Genomic DNA, 23022 nt, shown 5'->3' on the forward strand with positions numbered 1-23022 from the left:
CAACAATCATCCCGAAAATTTTCCCTTGTGAATTCAAATGAACTGTGAGTCTTGGGGTTCTCTTTGTTTGCATGTGCATGCCTTGAGAATGAGTTTCTGGAAGGGTTCAACGTGTTTCTTTTTGGGGTAGTGCCGTTGAGGTGTGTGTTGAATCACTGCTACCAGATGGGTCTCGGTTACACTCACCATTTCGGGTTCCTTAGGTACAGGGTTAGCGCGTTTTGGATTTGTCCCATCAGGCTTATTGCTGCAGGTAGACTAACTCTCCAAGACCCATCCCTTTGCCCTAGAAAATAATCACTCGTCTTGAAGATCTGCCTGCAATCCATCCTTATAGACTGGACCTGAGTTTCAAAGGGACTAAAAACACAAATGTGCTTCCTACTAGGAAGTGTAGTAAATTTGACTACAATGACGGCTAATTATATCTTTATTGTTGTCATTCTTGAATGATGGATTGAACGATTAGATCCTATGATATTGGGAGAAATCTCTACCTTAAAGCTAAAATCCTACACTGTACAAGGAAGGGCTGAGGAGGATGCTATAAAAGCCAATCCTAGTTCCAGGGAACTTACCCATTTTCTGTAAGGTCGAAGATTACTTCCATTTTCCTTTCTCTCATTCTTTCTCCATTCAATGCAACGTAATATTGCCCATTATTTCAGTGTTTATTGTTAAAATGTGAGTTCGAATTTTCTGCCATATTAAAAAAAATGCAAAGTAACCGGTCCTTATCCATGCCTCAAAACTGTCAGAGCCTCGGTGACTCTGCGTTTGAAGAGATCGGAGGAACAGAATTGTTTGACAGCACCCTCAGCCCATCCTTTGATGTACAAGGAAAGTTCTGTGAAAAGACAATATATTAGAAATGTCAAATTTTGAATGATGATGATGATAATTAATATTAATTAAAAGAGAGACAGACAAAAAAGAACAATTAATCTCAGTGCAGTATACTTGATCTGAAAGTTATCGTGGAATGAATTTGCCTCTATTTACTTTATTAAAGCCTCACCAACTTCCTCTTAAGAACGTTTAGTTTATTGGTGTTTCTCTGGAATTATCTTATCTTACAATGTCACCATCAAAAGTTATTCAGTAAAATAATTTCTAAAATGTAGGTCAACTTTTATTGCATCATTCTGAAATTCATAATTTGAGATAAATATAAAACCTTCACAGTGTGTGAAGTAAAAATACTATTGACACAAAGTAAGTAAGATACACTAATACATATGAATAATATGTGTAGTTGCATTTAAAAATTCAAAAATTCCTTTAACCTATTTTGTCCTATATTTTACCTTTATATAAAAGTATAATTCATACACATAATTGTATATTTCCCCAAAATACATGTTTTGCTTGCTTTTGGTCTGTGGACTAGATGAATAGGAAAAGAGAAATGAAATTTTTCTAAATATGAATTTTTATTTTTGTTCTGATAAAGAAAATTGATTTTCTCAATTAACAAATTATTAACAATAAATAAAAATATTTTCAATATTTATTAATTATACATATTGGAAATTTTTTATTGATGTTGGACTCTCATTTGCTGGACTGTTTTCTAACCTTATACATAAAAAACAAAGCATAAAAAGCAGTTTTAAATTTAGTTTAAGGCAAAAATAAATTCAACTTTTAACATAACAAAAATAACATAATTTTGTAACAAAGTCAGACACCTAAAAATAAATACATATGATAATGAAAATAATTTTATAAAGCTTTATGTAATTTGAATTTTCCCCTCCATTTATCAAAACATTGCTTCTTATTGAAAACATTTTTTAATGAGCAAAAAACTACTATCACTTAATTCAAATATTGATTAGAGAAAACAGACTATCTGTGTTTTCTACAAGCTTCTAAATTTTACTAGAGGACCTACTTATTTAGGTTTCTTTTTTTAACTAATTTAGAGTTAATAGCTCCATTCCCTAACAAACAGCTGTGTATCTGAGGTGTTGTAAAAGAAAGAAGGGAATTAAGGGGTTATTAGGTCTTTAAACTCAAGTTTTCAAATGTCCAATAAAAGATGCAATTGTGACTAAAGAAAGTTTTAAGTTGGAGATGGTTAAATAAAGAAATATTCAGAACTCACATAGAATTGTGATAAATAGTTTTTGTGAGAGCTTAAATAGGCCAAACGTAAAGGATTGCTTCTAGGAAGGGGGCTGAAGAATCAGAAAGTTATTAACAAAAATTCTTAGATCTTAATCACGAGCTTGTATTTCAGTAAATTAAACACCTTTCATGTAAAGGATAGATGTACATAAGTCATTATATCATATGCTAATTTGTCACCTATCTGCACTGAAAAATCATATTGTGGGATTTATTCCCAACAATCAGAATTACGTGGTAGTTTTTTAAAGTTTGGAGTTGTTTAGGTTTTAAGCAACACATTCATCCTTATGAGTTGGAGAATCAACTTTCCCAAACTTATCATAAATTGCATTTCTTGAGGAGGTTTTTTAATAGAAACAGAATGAAATGAAAGCATCTGCTCATTGAAATGACGTCACTGAAGCTGCTCATAGCACATCAAACGTGAAGAAGCAGGCAGGTCCTCCCTTTTCTCCCTGTGGGTTAAAGTAAGGCACTGAGTTTAAAAATGGGATTCTGTCTCTCCTCTTTGTGTTTCTGCTCATACACTTCCCATAAAAACATGACTGAGAGCACAGACCCACTCCACAGGTGTGCCGTGGAAGCCGCTAGTAAAAAGTGATTTTAAAACATTTGGAAACTGCCAAGCTCTTGAGAAAATGCTTATTAAAGACCAATAAAATTGTGAAAATTGAGAAGAAAACATACAGTAAACTTTTTTGGTATGCTTTAAAGAAGGCAATTTCATCTCCAGTCACGTGGGCTTGGCTGTGGTAAACCCAGGCAAGAAAAACAAGCTTGTCCATGATTTCCTAATGAAGGGCTAAGGAGAGTTGAAAACAACAGTTCCATATTCACTAAGTCACCCATGTAGATATAAGCCACTTTCACCCGTAGCCACCATAACCCAGAATTTTGCAAGTGATTGAAAATTCTGCAAACACTCCCAGACAGAGTCCATATTATCAATAATAAATGAAGTGTGAGTACTGTCAACTGAAATTCAAAATGGTCATTGGGTCTATTTCTGCCAGACACCTGGACCATGATGCAAGTGAAAGAGAGAATTTGGTCATTTTAACAACCAGTCTGGGATTGTTTCATCAATAGCAACTGTAAGGAGAATCCACGTTGCATGGTCTCATAGTTCCTGATACTGCAGATTGACGATATGCTCCTAAAAAGCTACAGTTCTACAAGGACCAAAAGGAAAGATGAATTTTCTTCCAATTTTATAGCATTTGTGTAGAATGTTTCATTCTTTATTTTAAAAATTATTTTTCCCAACTCAATTGATTAGTACATTCTTGGAAATGAGATCGTGATGCAGAATTAGCTGATTCTGGGCTTTCCTCAATGACACTATTTTCAAATCTGCTTGATCCTAAGAATCTCCTGTGTACTGCCTAGACCTAAAGAACAAACTCTCAAATGAAAACTCTGAACATAGGCATTTTTTAAGCACTCTATTTTTTAAAGACACCCCAGGTGAGGATCAAACAAGTTTGGAAAATCCAGCTTAAGTTTAATTGGAACAAATTTAATGCTGACAACACAAAATACCCAAGAAGAAGAGAAAGGAGTCTTCATTGCATTGCTCCAAGAAGCATGGTGATCTTTCTCCTTAGAGACTTTCTGAGTTCTGTTATGTAGATATAGATCAGCACAATAACCAGTAGTTGGTGTCCCATTTAAACACTCAAGTACTATAAAAAACTGTTTTGTTTTTTTTTTTTGAGATGGAGTCTTGCTCTGTCACCAAGGCTGGAATGTAATGGCGTGATCTCGGCTCACTGCAACCTCCACCTCCTGGGTTCAAGTGATTCCCCTGCCTCAGTCTCCCGAGTAGCAGGGACTACAGGTGTGTGCCACCATGCCTGGCTAATTTTTGTATTTTTAGTAGAGACAAGATTTCACCATGTTGGCCAGGCTGCCCTCAAACTCCTGATCTCAAATGATCCACCTGCCTTGGCCTCCCAAAGTGCTGGGACTACAGGCATGAGCCACCGTACGTGGTTCACAAACATTTTTAAAAGCCATCTCAAAAGCTTTAGAGGAGTATCCAGGTTAAAAATTGTAACTCAAGAACTTCAAACATAGCAGTCAAAAAATTGTTAAATAATGTTAAGCTAAAGGAAAAAAATTATCTTCTGATGATATGTAATTATCCAATAGCTATTGGACTTTTTTAGTATCAGTCCCAACATAATGAATTGAATATGTCATATGGATTTGAGTCTAAGCACAGTGTGTATTCTTATAGAATAGCCTTGCAAGAATGCAACTTCTAAAGATAAGAGCTTGTAACATAGATTGCTTTGAGGGAGATGAAATAGCACAGTCACAAAAATATAGTGCTTTGTTTTTGAATTATTTTTATATTGAAAATAATATTCATTATAGAGCCAAAAATGCCTACAAAAATAGCATATAAAAATTATTTTGTTTCACCCTTTGAGAAAACTGCAACCAACTACACCACACACTATGGTGATTAATAACTCTGATTTACTGTAGAGAACATGAAATCATCCAGGCCTTCTATCCACTAGTTTGCATAATAAACAAGTTTAAAAAACAGCATCAGTACAAGTAGGAGGTCAGTTCATAAAAATTTCATGTAATACAAGTTTCTCTGAACTAATAGGTCTCATAAGTCAAACGCAGCTTCTCATTCCCCATCTCTACCAAATATGCATAAAGTGGAAGTAGTGGGGTGTAGATGAACAGATTTTTCTCTCAATATGGAATTAATATTCTAGATATTTTGCCCAGAGAAGTCTTCTGAATAAATTGTTACTAGCACTCCTCATAGTAATTCTCTGTTTTTATGAATCAAAAAGATAGTAATATTTAATAAATCAATAGTTTCACATCACCTTCTTCCAAATGGAGAAACTGAGGCCCAGGGAGCTGACTATAGTCACAGGAGCTGTCAGGTATTTTCAGATGAGTGAAGCTGATCAATATCTCAGAAAGACCTAGTAACGATTATGCAGAGAATAGAAATTAGTAGAGTTTTATCTGCATATCCGAATAAATAGTTGCCATTTTCATAAAACTTCACAAGGGAAAAGCCATTATGAATGATTTAATACAAAAGAAATGAAATAAAAGTTTCATCTCCAGAAATTTTAGTGACTTTGACTGCAGTGGTAGCTTGTGCAGTAGATCGTTTCTTGTCATTTTACTTAGCTTAAATGCCCCAAAGGAGATCCTAAGAGCTATACGATATTTCACTTTGGAATCAGATCTATTTGCTTTGGAATCAGATACTTGGAACTGTTAGCAGGTGACCTGAAAACTCGGTGATAAATTCAACCTTGGCCATTTGCTTATATGTCACCTGTATGTCATCATTGAACATTTCCAAACACTGGCTTTAAAACTAAGAGTCTGGAAAAATGTACACATGATATTCGTGGGTTGAAGTCAATTGCATTGATTTAACTCTGTTTCCAAATGGGGAATAAAAGAAGACATAGCTGTCTCTCCAATTTTTTCCCCTCTCTCTAGACAGAGGGGTACATTTTTAGACCTCCCGAGAGCTTCATTCATTGTGAACATAAATTTTCACCCTCGAGCTATGCCTGCCTCTTTCTCCTTTGCCGGGATTTGGCTATGGGAGAGAGGGAAGAGAGATCAGACCACAATCCAAGAATCTTCTTCTTTTTCTCTTCTCATCTTTCTAGCCTCAGCCCTACCATGCCCTAGTGTGAACAAGGTCATGTGTAACTCTGGTGAGAATTTACAGACAAGAATGTCATTTCTCCTGGGTTCACAAGAAAAACAAACCTAGGATTGCTCCTCATGTGAATCTGTGAATAGCCCAGTTTATGACACATCAATTATTAGCAAAAGGGGAGGGCTGAATCCAAAATGGGGCCCATCATCGCCCCCTCCTTTTGTTGACAGAAAAAAAGTTTAGTTACTGGCAACCACCCAGCCCCTGCCAATGAGAAGCTGTCCTGCTGTTGCTGGGTACAAACTCACGTGAGAAAGATGTCTAGGTATACACCACCCATCAGGCTGCAGAGACCTATTGAGAAGCCTATTATTATATGTAGGAGACTGCTGCAAGGAGAAACATCAGCATAAGTTACAGTCCAGACTTCTCATCTCATGAGTAAATGAGATTTACACATGAGAAAATCTTTGCCCCAAAAGAAAAAAACCTGACATGTGAGGGTTATATGTCTTAAGTAATAACTAAAGCAATAAATACATCCTATGTGATTGCTCAGAAAAGTAAGATCACAAGTTCCTAAGATGACTGGGATAGAAATAAATCAGATTTTGAGCAGTTCAACATCTGAGAGAGTTCGGAGGTGGGTAAATAATTACTTCTGATGTAAGAATTTGCTCTGACATCTCGTTTGTGACTCTCCTTAATTCATTTAAAATACTTTCTAACCAAGGAAAAACTGAGAGGTGAGATCATCATAGAGGAAAAGGCAATAGAAACAAACATTAGAAGATACTTTCTTGTGTTAGGTTTTTAAATTTTGTTTGGTTTGACTTATTTCTTCCCTGTCGGAATGTTCGGTGTTGAATTTGCTGACTTCTCTAGAAAAAAATGAAGCAGGATGTCTCAGAAGTCTCTGAGTGCACTGAATAATTACACTCTGTTTTTCTTACTCTACCATTCCAATATTACAGCAATGGTAATTCTAACAAGTCGGTACAGATTCATCAAAACAAAGTTAATGAAGAAGTGGAGACTACATTCAACTTGTCATTTTTTTAATGTTTCTTTGTTATGTGTAGCCATTTTAGGCCAAACTTTCTCCACTATTCTCTGCATGTTACTTACATTGATTTAATGCATTTAGACAATTTATCTATCATACATTTTCACAATTCAGGGCTGACAGGAATTGTCAGGTTAAAGCTGACAATTGAAAAGTTAAAGCTCTTTAACCTTTGTGGCAGATGAAAACCTACACTTTTGTCACTGCCTATTATGCATGTGTTGCCAAAGTCGTTTTGTTGGCTATTTATTTGAAGAAAATAGAAGAGCTGATTACCCAACATTCAAAAGAGGAGTGGAGGAAATGAAGAAGTGAAGAAGGAAGGATTGGGAAGAAGGGGGAGGGAAGAAGAGAGATAAGAGGGAGAAATGGAAAGAGAGAGTGATGAATAAAGAGAGGAAAGAAGGAAGAAGAGAGAAAAATAAAGAAGGAGAAAAAGAGAAAGGAAAGAAAGAAGGAAAGAAAAAGAAGAAAAAAGGGGAAAGAGAGAGAGAGAAAGAAGGAAGAGGGGGAGAGGGAGAGGGAAGGAAGGATGGAAGGAAGGAAGGAAGGAAGGAAGGAAGGAAGAAGGAAGGAGGGAGGGAGGGAGGAAGGAAGGAGGGAGGGAGGGAGGAAGGAGGGAGGGAGGGAGGGAGGAAGGAGGGAGGGAGGGAGGGAGGAAGGAGGGAGGGAGGGAGGAAGGAAGGAAGAAAGAAAGGAGAAAGACTGAAAGAGAAAGAATGAACGAACAGAACAGTAAGCGTCTATTGTTGCAGAGCTCTGTCTTGGCTTGTCATGGAGATATTTCACTTGACTGAAATAAGAGTGCAATAAAGTTATAACATCAGTTACCTCAACAACAAGCCTGCCACCCACACAACCTTGCCATTCAAATGTCTTGCTCATTTTTCTCGTTACATTATTATGATCAGCCTCTTAGTCAAGTCTCAATTTGGCTAACCTATTGCCACGGGCTACTAGTTGGTCAATTTTCATCATATTTAACAAAAGCAATGAAATGGCCCTGGACACTCCCGTTGTTTCCACTCCTCTCACAACCTTGACAAGATAATCCAGCTTATCAGCTATGGCTGAGATTGAGGGGCCCTTTAGGACCACCGGCTCTTCTTCGTTAGTACTTCCTTTTATAACGAAGGGATATGTTCTCAATGGCAACTGAACATTCAAAATGCAACAACGCATGTATTAAAGAACGTGTTTTTCCTTGTTCACATTTACATTTGGAAGAGGGACATTCCAGTAGCTTGGAAGGAACTGCGAATTAAAGTAAAAATAACCTACCTAACATGTTGCTTACCATATACCAAATGCAGTTCTGAGAACGTGGCTCACGTGGACTCGTTTCACCTTCATCACAGTTCAGAGAGGAGGGTGCTAGCCATAATTACCCATTTTACAGACCAGAACATGAAAGCACAGAGAAACTAGTTGCTGTGCCCAAGGTCACAGAGCAGGGAAGTGGCATGGTCAGAGTTGAAAGCCAGGAAGTTTCATTCTAGATCCACACTCTTAACCCCATGCTCCACTGAAAACAATAAAGATACATTGTTTAGTAAAATTGTAAAATCGGATCCAATAGAAACTTTAAATACAAAAGAGTTGTAGGAAAAAACAGAGTCGAGGAATGATTTCCCAAAATCAACATTAAACTCTGAGAATCTCAATCGATGTATCAAATTTTCTATGTCTGAAGCCTCCTTTGAAAAAAATATGGGCCAGGTGCGGTGGCTCACGCCTGTAATCCCAGCACATTGGGAGGCCAAGGCGGGTGGATCATCTGAGGTCAGGAGTTTGAGACCAGCCTGGCCAACATGGTGAAACCCCATCTGTACTGAAAATACAAAAATTAGCCGGGTGTGGTGGAGCGCACCTGTAATCCCAGCTACTCAGGAGGCTGAGTGGGGAGAATAGCTTGAACCTGGGAGGCAGAGGTTGCAGTGAGCTGAGATCGCACCACTGCACTCCAGCCTGGGCAACAGAGTGAGACACTGTCTCAAAAATAAAGAAAAGAAAACAAAAAATATGTTTCACAGCCAAGAAGGATTGAGTCCTGGTTTCCTCATCCATATAGGGGAAACAACACAGCCCTCCTTATACAGTCTTTGGGATGATTATGATAATGTATGCAAAGCCCACGGCATGGAGTTTGATGTATGTTAGATGATCGATAAATAGCAGCTACTATTTATAACTGTTATTGGATCTTTTCCCCCTGTGTTCCCCTGATACATCCTATCAGATGTATCTTGCATTTAGGTGCCTCCTTTCACTTCACAAAGCAAATAAATGTTCCCACTTTCCCATCAAAACAAACCGCAATGCTGTGAAATGATATCTTGAACAGAACTCCAATTGGGAAATAGCAAATACATCAGCTAGTACTCTGTGGACTTAATAAACAGGTTTCAAAGTGAGCACTTGTATATGATGGTGAAAGTTATTTTAGAAAGATCTGTTAGAGCAGATACAGAGATGGAAACTTGGATAGGCACACTGGCTGAAAGAAGACAGTTACAGCCATGTAGTTATAATTAGATAAGGCGCCTCCAAATACATGCATGAATCAGCCACTGAACTCCTTAAGGTTGGGAACCATTGAAGCATGTGTCTACAGAAGATTCCTCTCCTGCAGACTGATTCTCTCTCTCTCTCTCTCCTTCCTTCAGAGAAGGAGAGCAGATAGACAAAGCACGTGAAGGAATGCGGTTCTGAGATTTGCACAGGAAGTGGCCTGAACTGGTCTAAGTGCTTCTGTACCCAAGTATTTGTCCCATTGCCCTGGCCAGGACTTCCTGTTCCACTTTGTTAACAGATTTGGAGTCCCACTGTCAGGAGTCACAGAGCAGAAGCCCTAGATTTCAAGGAACAACCAGACAGGGTGTTTTACATACTGTTGATGCATAGAATATAAAATTAATTACAGTGCAAATGGCAAATGGTTACACATAACCTAATTCACACATCCTGATTTCTGTTTACTACTACCGTTTACAACTGAGACAGAGAAAAGTTTTATGTAAATAGTGATCAACAGAGATCTAATACAGTGGGCACACATGTATGTATGTGTTTGTAAAGACATGTACAAATTCAGACACATGCATTCATACATGTGGGCACACACATATATGTATGTATGCATACGTGATCAAATAAATGCTCTACTGGAAATCTTTGCAAAATTATAACACTAGTAAATGAAGTGTAAAGAAATATGCATTACTGATGCAAAATGTTGATTTGCCAAAATGAAACCTTGCAGAGTTGCAAACTTAAATGAAATTTTTTCAACAGCAATAATTATCCTGTGCAGTAGAGATCTTCTGAGCTATTCATAAAAGCTTCTGAGGAAATTTTTTTTGAAATAGACCTTACTCAGAGCAGTTTTGGGGTCACAGCACAATTGAACAGAGGGCACAGAGATTTCCCATATGCTCCCTGCTCCCCTACACCCACAGCCTCTCCAATTAACAATATCTCCCACTAGAGTGGTCCATTTGTTACATGGATGAACCGACATTGACATACCATCATCATCCAGAGTCCAGAACATGAGGGCTCACTCTTCGTGTTATACATTCTGTAGGTTTGGGCAAATGTACGATGACATGTGTCCATCACTGTAGTATCATACAGAGTAGTTTCACTACCTTAAAGTCCCTTGTGCTCCACCTGTTCCTCCCTTCCTCCCCCAACCCCTGGCAACCACTTATCTTTTTACTGTTTCCATAGTTTTGCCTTTCCCGAAATGTCATATAGAATGCAACCTTTTCAGATGGATTTCTTTCACTTAGTAATATGCACTTAAGGTTTTTCAGTGTCTTTTGGTGGCTTGATAGCTTACTTCTTCTTAGCACTTAATAACATCCTATTGTATGGATGGATCACTGTTTATTTATCCAGTCATCTACTGAAAGGTATCATGATTGCTTCCAAGTTTTGGCAATTATGAAGAAAACGTCTGTAAACATCTATGTGCAGTCATTTGTGGGCATAATTTTTCAACTCCTTTGGACAAATACCAAGGTGCATGAGTCCTGGATCCACGGTAAGAATATCCCTATAATCCCAGCACTTTGGGAGGTTGAGGTGGGAGGGTTGCTTGAGCCCAGGAGTTTGAGACTAGCCTGGGCAACAAAGTAAGACATCATCTCCAAAAAATTTTCTTAATTGGCTGGGTGCAGAAGTGCACACCTGTAGTTCCAACTATTCAGGAGGCTGAACCAGGAGGATTGGTTCACCAGGAGGTCAAGGCTGCAATGAGTCATGACTACACCACTGCACTCCAGCCTAGGCAACAGAGCACGGCCCTGTCTGTAAAAAATAAAATAAAATAAATAAATAGAGGGCTGGGCACAGTGGCTCATGACTGTAATCTCAGCATTTTGGATCGCTTGAGCCCAGGAGTTCAATACCAGCCTGGGCAACAAAGCAAGACCCCATCTCTAAAAAAAAAAAAAATTAAGAATATGTGTAGTTTTGTAAGAAACCACCAAACTGTCTTCCAAAGTGGCTGCAAATGGACCATTTTACATTTCCATCCGCAGTGAACGAGGGTTCAGTGTTCTGGATTTTAGCATATCTAATAGGTGTGTAGTGGTTTATCATGGTTGTTTTAATTTGCATTTCCCTGATGACAGATGATATGGACCATCTTTTATATGCTTATTTGCCATCTGTAGATCTTTGGTGAGGTGTCTGTTCAGAACTTCAGCCCATACCATTTACTTTATCTCTGACAAATTTAAGTGTATAGAGTTGACACAATAAACCAGCAGACACTTAAGACAACCCTGCTGAGACAACCTCAGAAGAGGGAGAAGTCCTGATACAAATCCTGCCTTTACTTTTTGAAATTTGATTAAAAAAATAAGCAAATAATTTGAGGGATCTCCAATCACAAGGCTTTGGAAAAGACTGGAAAGTCTTAATTGGCTGCTGATAAATGTTTGATTAGAAATATCCTCTTAAAAATGTTTAAATTTACTCACCTGATGAAAACTTTCGCACACTGATTTTGGCTTCTCATTACGAAGCTAATACTCAGGATGGTTTCTCCTGGTATTTTATTTCTCAAATTTTCACTGTTCGTTTTTCTTAGGACAATTTGCAAAGAGCGGAATTTTAAACAGCCAAAATCACATCTAATCCTTTACTCACTTGTAGTAAAAAGTACTATAATGTGGTATAAAGAGAGAGTGGGTTGGTGGGGGAATTAGGTGATTTGAAAGATAACTTTGGAAAGTTTGTAAACCAGCATGATTGTGTGGTGTGTGTGTGTGTGTCTGTGCGCGCGCGTGTGTGTGTAGTTAACACCGGATTTAGACATCAAGGCACAGTTTACAACTCCTAGGCTGATAATCTCATCTGGCCTGAATTCTCATCTTTACACTTCACTGATTTCTGATTTCCTGATTGGCCTCAGGCAAGTTACTTCCAGTTGCCCACAGTGGTTACAATGGCCCTGCTCAACCAGTCTGTGTGGATTTGAGCTCTCTCTCAACTACTTATGAACCGTGTAACTTTGGGCAAGTTTCTTACTTCTTGTGCCTCTGTTTTCTCATCTGTGAAATGAGCATAACAGTCTCTAGTCCACAGAGCTGTAACAGGGGGCAGGGGGGAGCGAATGAGATCATGCGTGTACAGTATTGCTTGGACTATCATAAGTACTCAATAAATATTGGCCATTGTTATTAGCTGAGTCATAGTTTCCTCATATACTTCATGAGAGGGTCGGACCAAGTGACCTCATGAATTCTTTCGATCAGTCTTAAGGAAAACCCTATCATATAGAATGTAACTAATTACCCAACCTCCCAAAATCTCTGCAGCCACAGAGCCCTCATCACCACACTGCTGGTTGCGCAGGCTTCATTGATTCCTATTTTACATGCAATTCTAACAACTGCATTTATTCGATTTCTCAGACTACAGCAAATCAGATGCCCGAATTAGGAAGGAGAAAGAATGCTGAAAGAAAAATGCCTTGGGAGCCAGAGTGATTGCAAATTGTCTGGCATTAGGGAAAGACAGACTAAACAATTGCTATCACAGAATAATGTGGCTGTGCACAACCATAATGCCAACATCACTAAAAACTTTTTTTTTTTTTTTTTTTTGAGATGGAGTCTCTTGCTCTCACCCAGGCTGGAGTGCGGTGGCGCAATCTCGGCTCACTGCAAGCTCCGCCTCCCGGGTTCACGCCATTCTCCTGCCTCAGCCTCTCTGAGTAGCTGGGACTACAGGCGCCCGCCACCATGCCCGGCTAATTTTTTGTATTTTTTAGTAGAGACGGGGTTTCACCGTGGTCTCGATCTCCTGACCTCATGATCCGCCCGCCTCGGCCTCCCAAAGTGCTGGGATTACAAGCGTGAGCCACCGCGCCCGGCCAAAACTTTTGAATTACATTTAGTATATTGCTTACGGCAGTGATCAATTTTAAAACTATTTATATCAAAAATTATTAGCATGTTATAGGTTTGGGGATTATCAGTTTCTGGTTGTTTTTCTTATGGGAAAAATGTCCCTGGTTGTTGTTTAGGTCTCTCCCAGACTGGCTGGCCCTCTCTGATCCCTCCTGGTGGGGCCTCCCTGCACCACACCGACTGGGGTAGGGCTGTGCACAACAGTTCTCTCCCAATAGGAAGGTTGACATGGGATTAGAGAATAACAACCCATGTAGCCAGCACTGATACAGCAGTGCTGTTCTGTATATGTTTGACTTCGAACTCCAGCCACATTCATGCTTACACCTCAGTAGTAAGGGTGAGTTTACCATTAGAGTTTACTATCTATTAGTGCCATTAGCGAGTAACAACTACTTACTATCTATTGGTGTTATCAGAGAGTAACAACCCAGGTAGCCAGCACTGATTACAGCAGGGCTGTCCTGTGTACATTTGACTTCAAACCCCAGCCACACTCACGCTTACACCTCAATAATAGTGATCTCTTTCCTTGGCCCTCACATCACCTGCTTCTTTTCCAACCTAGGAGGTAATGGGTTCAATGAAGACTTTGGTAGACCTAGATAAAGGTCTGAATCCTGTCTCAATCACTTGCCTGCTACACAACTTTGGGCAAGACATTTGAACTTTGCACATCATTTTCTCATCTATAAGATGTGGATAGTAATGCCATACCTCCCAAGGCTCTCAAGGGGAGTCAATGAGACTGTGGAGGTCAAGCACAGAGCTGGGAGAGAGGAGGTGTTCAAGGGGGAGTAGCAATTCCTGGTGCCCATTTTAACTGCATCTAAGATTTTGACAGGCCTTCCCAACCACAGCTCATCACACTACATAGGACGCATAGTGGGTGAAGCATAGGTTTGGAGTCAGATAGACCCAGATTGGAATGCCCATTCTATTGGTTGCCATCTGGGTGGCCATGGGCAAAGTGTTTAGGCTTTCTGAGGCTCAGTTTCTCCCACGTGTATATTGAGGATACCACCACTCTCCTGCAAGATTTGTTGTAATGATTTCATCAGAAACATGTTTAAGAGGAGTCTCATAGGAGTGGGTGATTAACATTTAAAATATCTATATTGAGGCTGGGCGCGGTGGCTCATGCCTGTAATCCCAGCACTTCGGGAGGCCGAGGCGGGTGGATCACAAAGTCAGGAGATCGAGACCATCCTGGCTAACACAGTGAAACCCTGTCTCTACTAAAAAAATACAAAAAAATTAGTTGGGCATGGTGGTGGACGCCTGTAGTACCGGCTACTTGGGAAGCTGAGGCAGGAAAATGGCCATGAACCCAGGAGTCAGAGCTTGCAGTGAGAGCTTGCAGTGAGCCGAGATCGTGCCATGTGCTCCAGCCTGGGCAACAGAGCGAGACTCCATCTCAAAATATATATATGTAAATATATTTATTATATACATTTTATACATAGAAGAGATATATATATATACATATATATATATATATATATATATAGAGAGAGAGAGAGAGAGAGAGAGAGAGAGAGCCTGTACTCTTCAAAGCAGTTTCACTGACATTATCCTATTTTATTCTTACAGAAACCCTGTAAGGTAGTTGGGGCAGGTATTTTCTATCCATTTAAAGAGAAAGAAAGAAACTAAGTGATGCTAAGTGTTTAATCCAACATTACATAGCCCATAAATATGCCAGGGCCCAAACTAGAGTCCAGGCTTCTGCCTCCTGCACTAATGCTTTTCTGCAGAGTTAAGATCATTTCTGCACTGCAGATTTCCATTGTAAACATAGAGGAGAAGGCAAAACAAGTGAACCCATCTTTCCTCACACTCTTCTAGCAGCTTTAGAATGTCTGCGATGACCTTTTCAGCAGCAGGTGATAGAAAGCCCCATCACCAACTAGCTTAAATAACAAGGAAATGTACTATTTCACATAACTGCAGATTCAGAGCGTGAAAGGAGGGCTCCAGGCTCAGTATGATCATCAGCACAATCGTGTCAACAAAGACTGTGTTTCTTTCTGTCTTACCTCCCTACAGGCATCAATTTCACCTTAAGGTTGGTCACCCTCATGGTCATCAGGTGGCTGCCCATGGCAATTAGAACTACAAAGCTCTCTTGTTCATGTCTGGCAGGACCAAGAGAGAAAGCTCTCCCTCAAGCACTGGGTGCAAGTGCTCCCATCAGTCTGTTCGGTCTACTACTATAGACCTACCCCTGGGCCAGTAAGAGAAAACAGAGAAATGCCTGCACTTACTGTCCCAGATTAAGCATGATCTGCTCCTACGGTGGAGAACGAGGTCGTCTGCTCCTTAGTCATCAGAGGGAGGGGTGAATGTATAAGTAATTAGGTTCTTAATTAATGAGTACAGGAGCACAGGTGTTGGGTGGATAACCAACAGTATCCACAATGTGGGGCAATAATAAAATTCACTACCAAATTATTGCAACACATTTCCATTTTTAGTCCACCTGCATTCTTCTTCACTGAAACATTGATTTCACGTGATTATTGAAATAAAAATTGTGAAGACAGCAGGCAAAGATACTTGCTCACAAATTATTTTTATGTCTTTTGTGACTTTATTATCTTAACTTAAAATCAAACACGAAGCCCTTTCAACATTTTCTATGAAATAGAAGAAAGGCGATGAGCATTTTTATAAACCCAAGTTTTATTGAGAGAAATCAACCTGGAACAAAGACAGATTTGATATTTCTAAAAATAAAATTTAATGGTACAGAGCCATTTGATTGAGAAGAAATATATAAAATAAAATTGGGAGCATGATATGATGGGGAAAATTTAAGGCTAAAAATTAGGGGAACCTCTGTTTTTAATCCACCTCTGTCACCAACAAATTATATGTCCATGAGTAACTCACTAAGAATAGAACTAAATCAGTGGTTGCAAACTGGCAGCCCACAGGTCAAATCTGGTCCAAGACGTGATTTTTCTTTCTTTCTTTCTTTTTTTTTTTTGGCTAGCACTTAAGATTCAGTTGCATCTCAGATAACCCTATGGTTAGTAGCATAAGAAAATTTCTGAAAGTAAACACAGCCACCAAAACTCTAGAGACCAGATACCAAAGGTTCAAAGTCACTTACAATGAAAATATACATACAAGTTATCCCAGAGCCAATAAAAATGCATCATATTATCAAGATATCAAGAAATAAATATCTTCACTCAGAATTACTGTTGGTCCATTGTGGTTGAAAGATCGTTTATGTAGTTCAAGTCAAAATCTTTGTATTACCTGTATTATAGGACCCAGATCTGTTAGAAGAAGAAGAAGAAAATACAGTGTTTTAAAGAGACAGTTCCCCAAATTGGTTACTCTGGAGGATTTAATTTAACTTTATGCTGGAGTAGAATGAAGTCGATCCTGCCGAAGAGTTGATGTGTTCTGAATGTGGAAATTAGCTCTTCCGTGGAATCAGAAGGATTCGCAGTTTGTATAAATGAATGTTTATTTTCCTCAGTTTACTTGCAAAACAGTGCCTGACTCAGTTTCACCAAGTAATAGTGAAACCTTTGTCGAGTTGTAAAGTACTCGCCTTTCAAAGAACCACAGAGCTCTTTTGAGACCATGAAATGTGTTTCCTGATGAGCGTCTCAGAATCTATGCTAACATAGGTAATGCATTTTTCTTTTCACCACTCAGAACTCATTTATCCTGATTAGAAGCTTTTGGCACACCTTGAATATTACATAATCAGACATCAGTACAGAAGCTTTTAGCCTCTCGTCACTGTTCAGGCTAAGCCATCGCCAATGTTGTAACATCATTGATATCTCCAGAAGATAACCCAAAGTTGTCTACTGGCTATATAATTTGTCAGACATTAATAGTGACTAGAGCTATCAGTAAACATACAGCATTTTTTGTCATCTTTTCCTGATAGTGGTTTTGATAAGATTTAAAGTAGACTCAGCTTTAGCTTCCTTAAGTACTAGGATGTGTGTGTGTGTTTTAAACAGGTGGCTTAAAATGTCGGATGCCATCATCGTCTCTAACTGTAAGCCAAAGAATTGCCACATTTTCTGACTTCTTTTGTCAGTTTTTGACATTTGCTTTCCCTGGTTGGAAAAAGTTGTCTTTTTCAATGTGTTAGTGCTTGATCCATTGAATGTAATGAAAGCTAACCTCAAGGAAATTCTCTGGAAAGTCCCCAAAGAAGGGAGGTTCTCCATTAGCAGGTAAAACATTCTCCAAAGATCCTCAGCAGGTTGCTTTTTGAAAACCTCAGCAATTTAGTAGAAAATAGCACATAAATTATATGTTAAACTTTTATTACTTAAATGCAGTTGATTTCTAATGGAGGAGGAGGGAAGATTTTCCCTAACTGTGGTTAGGAAGCTGAACAACGAAATGAGATTAATTTTTAACAAACAAATCAATCAGTACAGTGAAATTTCAGAAATCTTCCACTGAATTAACCCATGTGATTTTTTAAAAACTAATCTTGGCCAAGCGTGGTGGCTTATGCCTGTAACCCCAGCACTTTGGGAGGCCAAGGCGGGCAGATCACTTGAGGTCAGCATTTCGAGACCAGCCTGGCCAATATGATGAAACTTCATCTCTACTGAAAAATAAAAAAAATTAGCCGAGTGTGGTGGTGCCCACTTGTAATCCAGGCTGAGGCATGAGTGCTTGAGCCTGGGAGGCAGAGGTTGCAGTGAGCTGAGATCATGCCACTGCACTTCAGCCTGGGCAACCGAGCAAGACTCTGTCTCAAAAAAATAAATACATAAAAAATAAACAAAAACAAACAAACAAATGAATCTGATAAAATAAGACAGGTTAAAAAAAACTTTACTAACCCTCTTAGATTAATATTTCAAAGCTCTTTAACAACTGCCCACTTTACCTCTACAGAATTTTCAACATAACATCTTTGCATAAAACATCCATTCCAACCAACCAGTTCTACTCCCTGCCAAGCAATCTTGACTATCCCTTCTCATTGCCATTGTGCCCTGTGTGTGTCCTGGCCTTAGCTGCTTTCGTTTTTCTCTCTGATTATCTCCTAGGCTAAATTCAAGTCATGCTTCCTCCACGAAGTTTGCGCAAATGACTTTCTCTCTGAATCTCTAGAGCACTGATGGTCCATCCCCAAGGGTTTAAGATCTCTTAGATTATTGCTATCATTTTATGTCTCTATTACTATTTCCAATTGACTAGGCACTTTTATTTTATGTGCTTCAGGTAGATTTTCAGTTCCCAAAGATGTCTTGTACTTGTTATTGTGTCTCTCCAATACCTTACCCAATGGCTTGCACATGGCTGATTGTCTCATACATTCGCTAATCTGAATAGTCCAGCTGATCTAGTTAAATCATTTAACCTGAATCAAAGGACTAAGTGATGGACTGTTGTGGAATAGTGGTAAAAATTTTAATCCTATTTGTAGTCCAGATGCCTTAAATAGATAGATTTCCAGATCTGCCACTTCCTAGATAGTGACTTATCTTGGACAAGTCATTTCACCTCTTATAGCCCCAGTTTTCCCATCTGTAAAATTGAAAGAATAATAATGACTTTCTTGCCTATTTCACTAGATTACTGAGAGAGGCAAATGATGTAATGTCTTTGAAGGTGTTTATACAAAGTCAAGTACCTTACAAAATGAATGATCCTAGTTGGGCAAATGAAACACTATTTTTAGAAATCCCATATCAAATGCAGTGAGGAACCCCTAAACTGATCAAGACTGGTGATCAAGATCATTTTAAGGTATATTATGATCAATTTTAAACAGTGTTGTGTGTCAGATTGCTATCCTCACCTTACAGGTGGAAGTTTGATGTTATCTAGAAGCAAATGGTTTAAGTAAAATCACTGACAGCACAAGTATGAGATGTCTTTACTGTTCCAGTTTGTAGCTTTCAGTCTATTTAGCACCACTGCTTCCTCCTAAACTTGTCTTTAAGCCTCATTAAAGTTCTGATTCTTAGGGATTATAAGAAGACACTGATAATATCAAGCTCTCCTCTCTATAATTCCAAGAACCCTTGGAATTAGCATAAATTACATTCCTGAATCCATATTTGGTTCCATATCTCTTCAAAATCTTTTCCGACCCTTCTCATCACCCTCAAATCCATGTTCCTTTCTCATAAGCTCAGTTCTTTGCCATTCCATCACTACTAACTTCCTGTAGGACATCTCCACTTGGATGTCTCACAAGAATCTTGAATTTAGGAAAATCAAGGGGCTAAGGCAAGCAGACTGCTTGAGGTCAGAAGTTCAAGATCAACCTGGCAACATGGTGAAACCCCGACTCTACAAAAAATACAAAATTTAGCCAGTCATGGTGGTAAGCACCTGTAGTCCCAGACACTTGGGAGGCTGAGACAGGAGGATCACTTGAGCTGGGGAGGTCAAGGCTGTAGTGAATGTGTTCAGGCCACTGAACTCAAGCCTGGGTGACAGAGCAAGACTCTGTCTCCAAAAAAAAAAAAAAAAAAAAAAAAGAAAGAAAGAAAAAAAGAAAAGTACATAAAAGAAAAGAAAAACTAAACAACAAAAGAAAAGCTAAACTTGTTGCCTCTTCCTGTCTCACCCCTCCTGTTCTGAAACCCACAACTCTTTCTGTGTTGTCCAACTCAGGACACGCAGTGTCATCCATCCCATGGCCAAAACCCGAAACCTGGGAGTTAGTCTTGCCTCACTCTTTTTCAAGCCTTACTCACTGCTGCGATTCTGTCTCCTGTTCATCTCATTAATTCGCACACACTCCTGTATCTCCATTGAGACCTTGGCTTGGCTCATTGATTGCTTAGATTACCGCAACAGTCTTCAGACTATCCTCACCTTCAGTTTGTCTCTCTCCAATCCATTGTCACTTCTGTAACCAGTGTAACCCCTTTAAGATGCAAACTTAATCCTATTAATTCCTGGCTTGGGATCTTTCACTGGGTCCCCATTTCCCTCTGTAAGGGGGACGTAAGATGAAATGTACATCCAAACTTCTCCACGTGACAGCCAGAGCCTCCTGTACCCGGGTCATCTCTCCCCTTCCTTTATGCCTTAACTTAGTTGCCAATGTCTCCTAGAAGATTTTTCTATAAACTCACATCCAATAATCAACTGGTTAGTGCCCTACAATTGCCCAAATGAACATTCTCCCACGCTTATAATTGACTTCAACTTGCCTAGGCACCCTGTAAGCTTGAAACCTCCTTCATGACAGGACCATTCCTTTCATCAACTTATCTCAGTTACTCTTCATCCCTAAACACCATCTCCAGGTTTAGGTGGATGATATACTCTCAGTAAATGAGAAAGACAATGTACTCTCCCTTCCTCTTGCATATTTCCCTTTATTCCCAAATATTCTACCTCTTCTGCTCTGTTAGATTTCATGAATCACTGCCAGCCTTGGTGGCTCACTCCTGTAATCTCAGCACTTTGGGAAGCTGAGGCAGGCAGATCACCTGGGGTCACGAGTTCAAGGCCAGCCTGGCCAACATGGTGAAATCCCATCTCTACTAAAAATACAAAAAAAAAATTAGCCAGGCATGGTGGCAGGTGCCTGTAATCCCAGCTACTTGGGAGGCTGAGGCACGAGAATTGCTGGAACCCAGGAGGCAGAGGTTGCAGTGAGCTGAGATCACGCCACTCCACTCCAGCCTGGGCGACAGAGGGGGACTCCACCTCAAAAAAAAAAAAAAAAGATTTTGTGAATCATGTTTATTTCAGGAAATCTTCCTAATGCCGTCTGCTCCAGTCAGCCCTTATTCTGCCTCACCTTTGAATGTATTCATCGAATGCGTCTCCTGTAGCACTTTTTGGAATGCTATAGAAGAAGATTGTGAAGTTCAGGTCTGGGTATGTAGTGTGTCCTGACATCAGTGGTAAGCTGCATGGGTAAGCAATCAGGGGTAATCTTCAGTTACCCCGATCTCCCACCTTCATAGCAGTCATATAATGCTTATTCAAGGCTATTTAGAATGTGCCATCACCCCTTCCAGTGTTCACATCCCAACCTCCTGTGATTCATGGTTCATTATGCGTCTTTCTCTCTTCACTCTCAGGTAATACCAATGGATGGTTCATTACGTTGCCCCATCGCAGAGATTCAGAGTGCTCATGGACAGGGCCAGAAAGGCTGAGTGGATGTGCCCTACTGAGAGCCAGTCTTGACTTTAAGAGAAAAGATGTGCTTTCTCGGAGATCTAGGGCTCTTGCTTTTATATTCGACAAGTTGTTTTCAACACTTCAGTCTTTTCAACTGTTGGGAGAAGGACTGTAAGCTTCCTGCTAGCTCTACACAAGAAATATTGCAAAAGTGCTCATCACCAAAACAAATGACTGATCTGACTGTCGATCTATGAGAGTCAAAATTAACTTACCACAATAGAGAAGAACGTCTTTAATATGTTTAAAACATGTTCTGAAAGGGGACAGAAAGGATGGAGCCAGAGCACCTGATATTGTTGTTTCACTGTCACACAGCCTGTGCCTGCAGCATGAATTTTCCTAGGAAATGTCATTCTGATGCCTTCTATGTAGAAGAAACTTGAATTGACAAATACTCACCAAACTAGCACAGTCTTCCAAAAATCGGGAAGACCTGGAACCAAACAGAAAACGAATATTCAGCCAAGCATGAAACTTTCAAAGAAAATAAACTGCATCTATCCGTATTAAACTCTTTGTTCATTCTGAATAAAAACAATTTAATTAATTCACTTAGGCAATTCCACACCAAATGTCTAGTAATTGAGGGAAACCTATATATGAGAAAAGAGGGAGTAAACAGATAAGGAGAGTGGCCTGAAAAACCTGTCAAGTTGACTCCATTCAATTTTAATTGTATACAGATAGTCACTGCCTCAGCCACAATATCACATGGTGTGGTCTGTGTTTTAGATATTCTTTTGTTCCAGTACCACTATCTACATAACATCAGAATTGCCATTTGATTAACTACAACTGCCACAGAGAGATTTCTTTTTATCTTACTTTAGTAACAATACTCTGTGTGTGTGTGTGTGTGTGTGTGTGTATGTGTGTGTGTGTGTGTGTGTTATTTGGAGTAATGACTCTTCAAGATATATTTTACAAATTTTAAAAATTAATAGAAACTTACCAATCCTAATTTCTTATTTTTGTATATTTGCACACTGCATCAGTCATGTTATTCTCATTTTTAATCTATAAAGTATCCATTTATGCTGCAATATGTGGTTACCTTCCATATTTCCTAATCTGGGAGTGTTTGAATTGCTTAAAAGTTGAGACTTTACAAATAGTTCTGCTATATATATCTTTACTCAGATTTCTCTTCTGCATACCTGCCTAATAATTGAATGAATGGATCTAGGTCTAGAAGAGTGTCTAGCTCCTTTTACATCATTGCAAGTTTGTGTCTAGCAAAATTAAACCAATTTATAAATTTATAAATTCCACCAATGGCAGTCATATATGAATGTATGTCCCCTGGATCCTAGCCTTCAGTGATTTTTTTAAAATATTGTCTATTGTTTTGCTAGGTTAATTGGCATACAAAGATACCTAAAATTTGAATAACTTTCATTTATTTTACTATTAATGAGTGTGTATATCGTGTTTGCCATGGTCCCTCACTACTTCATTTCTATGATGGAAATCTACAGACCACAACTGTGCATGAAGTGCTGTGTCAAGATCCTAAAGATGACCAGGGCATCCATGGTACCCTCAAAGGGCACATAGTATAAATGAAGGAT

General features: G+C 39.1%; 1 long non-coding RNA gene across 1 annotated transcript; it reads left to right on the forward strand.

The window, feature by feature from the left end:
* LOC115836648 lies at positions 1-21999 on the forward strand. The gene is made up of 2 exons (XR_004031646.1): positions 1-44; positions 21346-21999. It is a non-coding gene; the product is annotated as an uncharacterized LOC115836648 (long non-coding RNA).
* The last annotated feature ends 1023 nt before the right edge of the window (positions 22000-23022 follow it).

Source organism: Nomascus leucogenys, chromosome 9, assembly GCF_006542625.1.
Source record: "Nomascus leucogenys isolate Asia chromosome 9, Asia_NLE_v1, whole genome shotgun sequence".
Lineage (NCBI taxonomy): Eukaryota > Metazoa > Chordata > Mammalia > Primates > Hylobatidae > Nomascus > Nomascus leucogenys.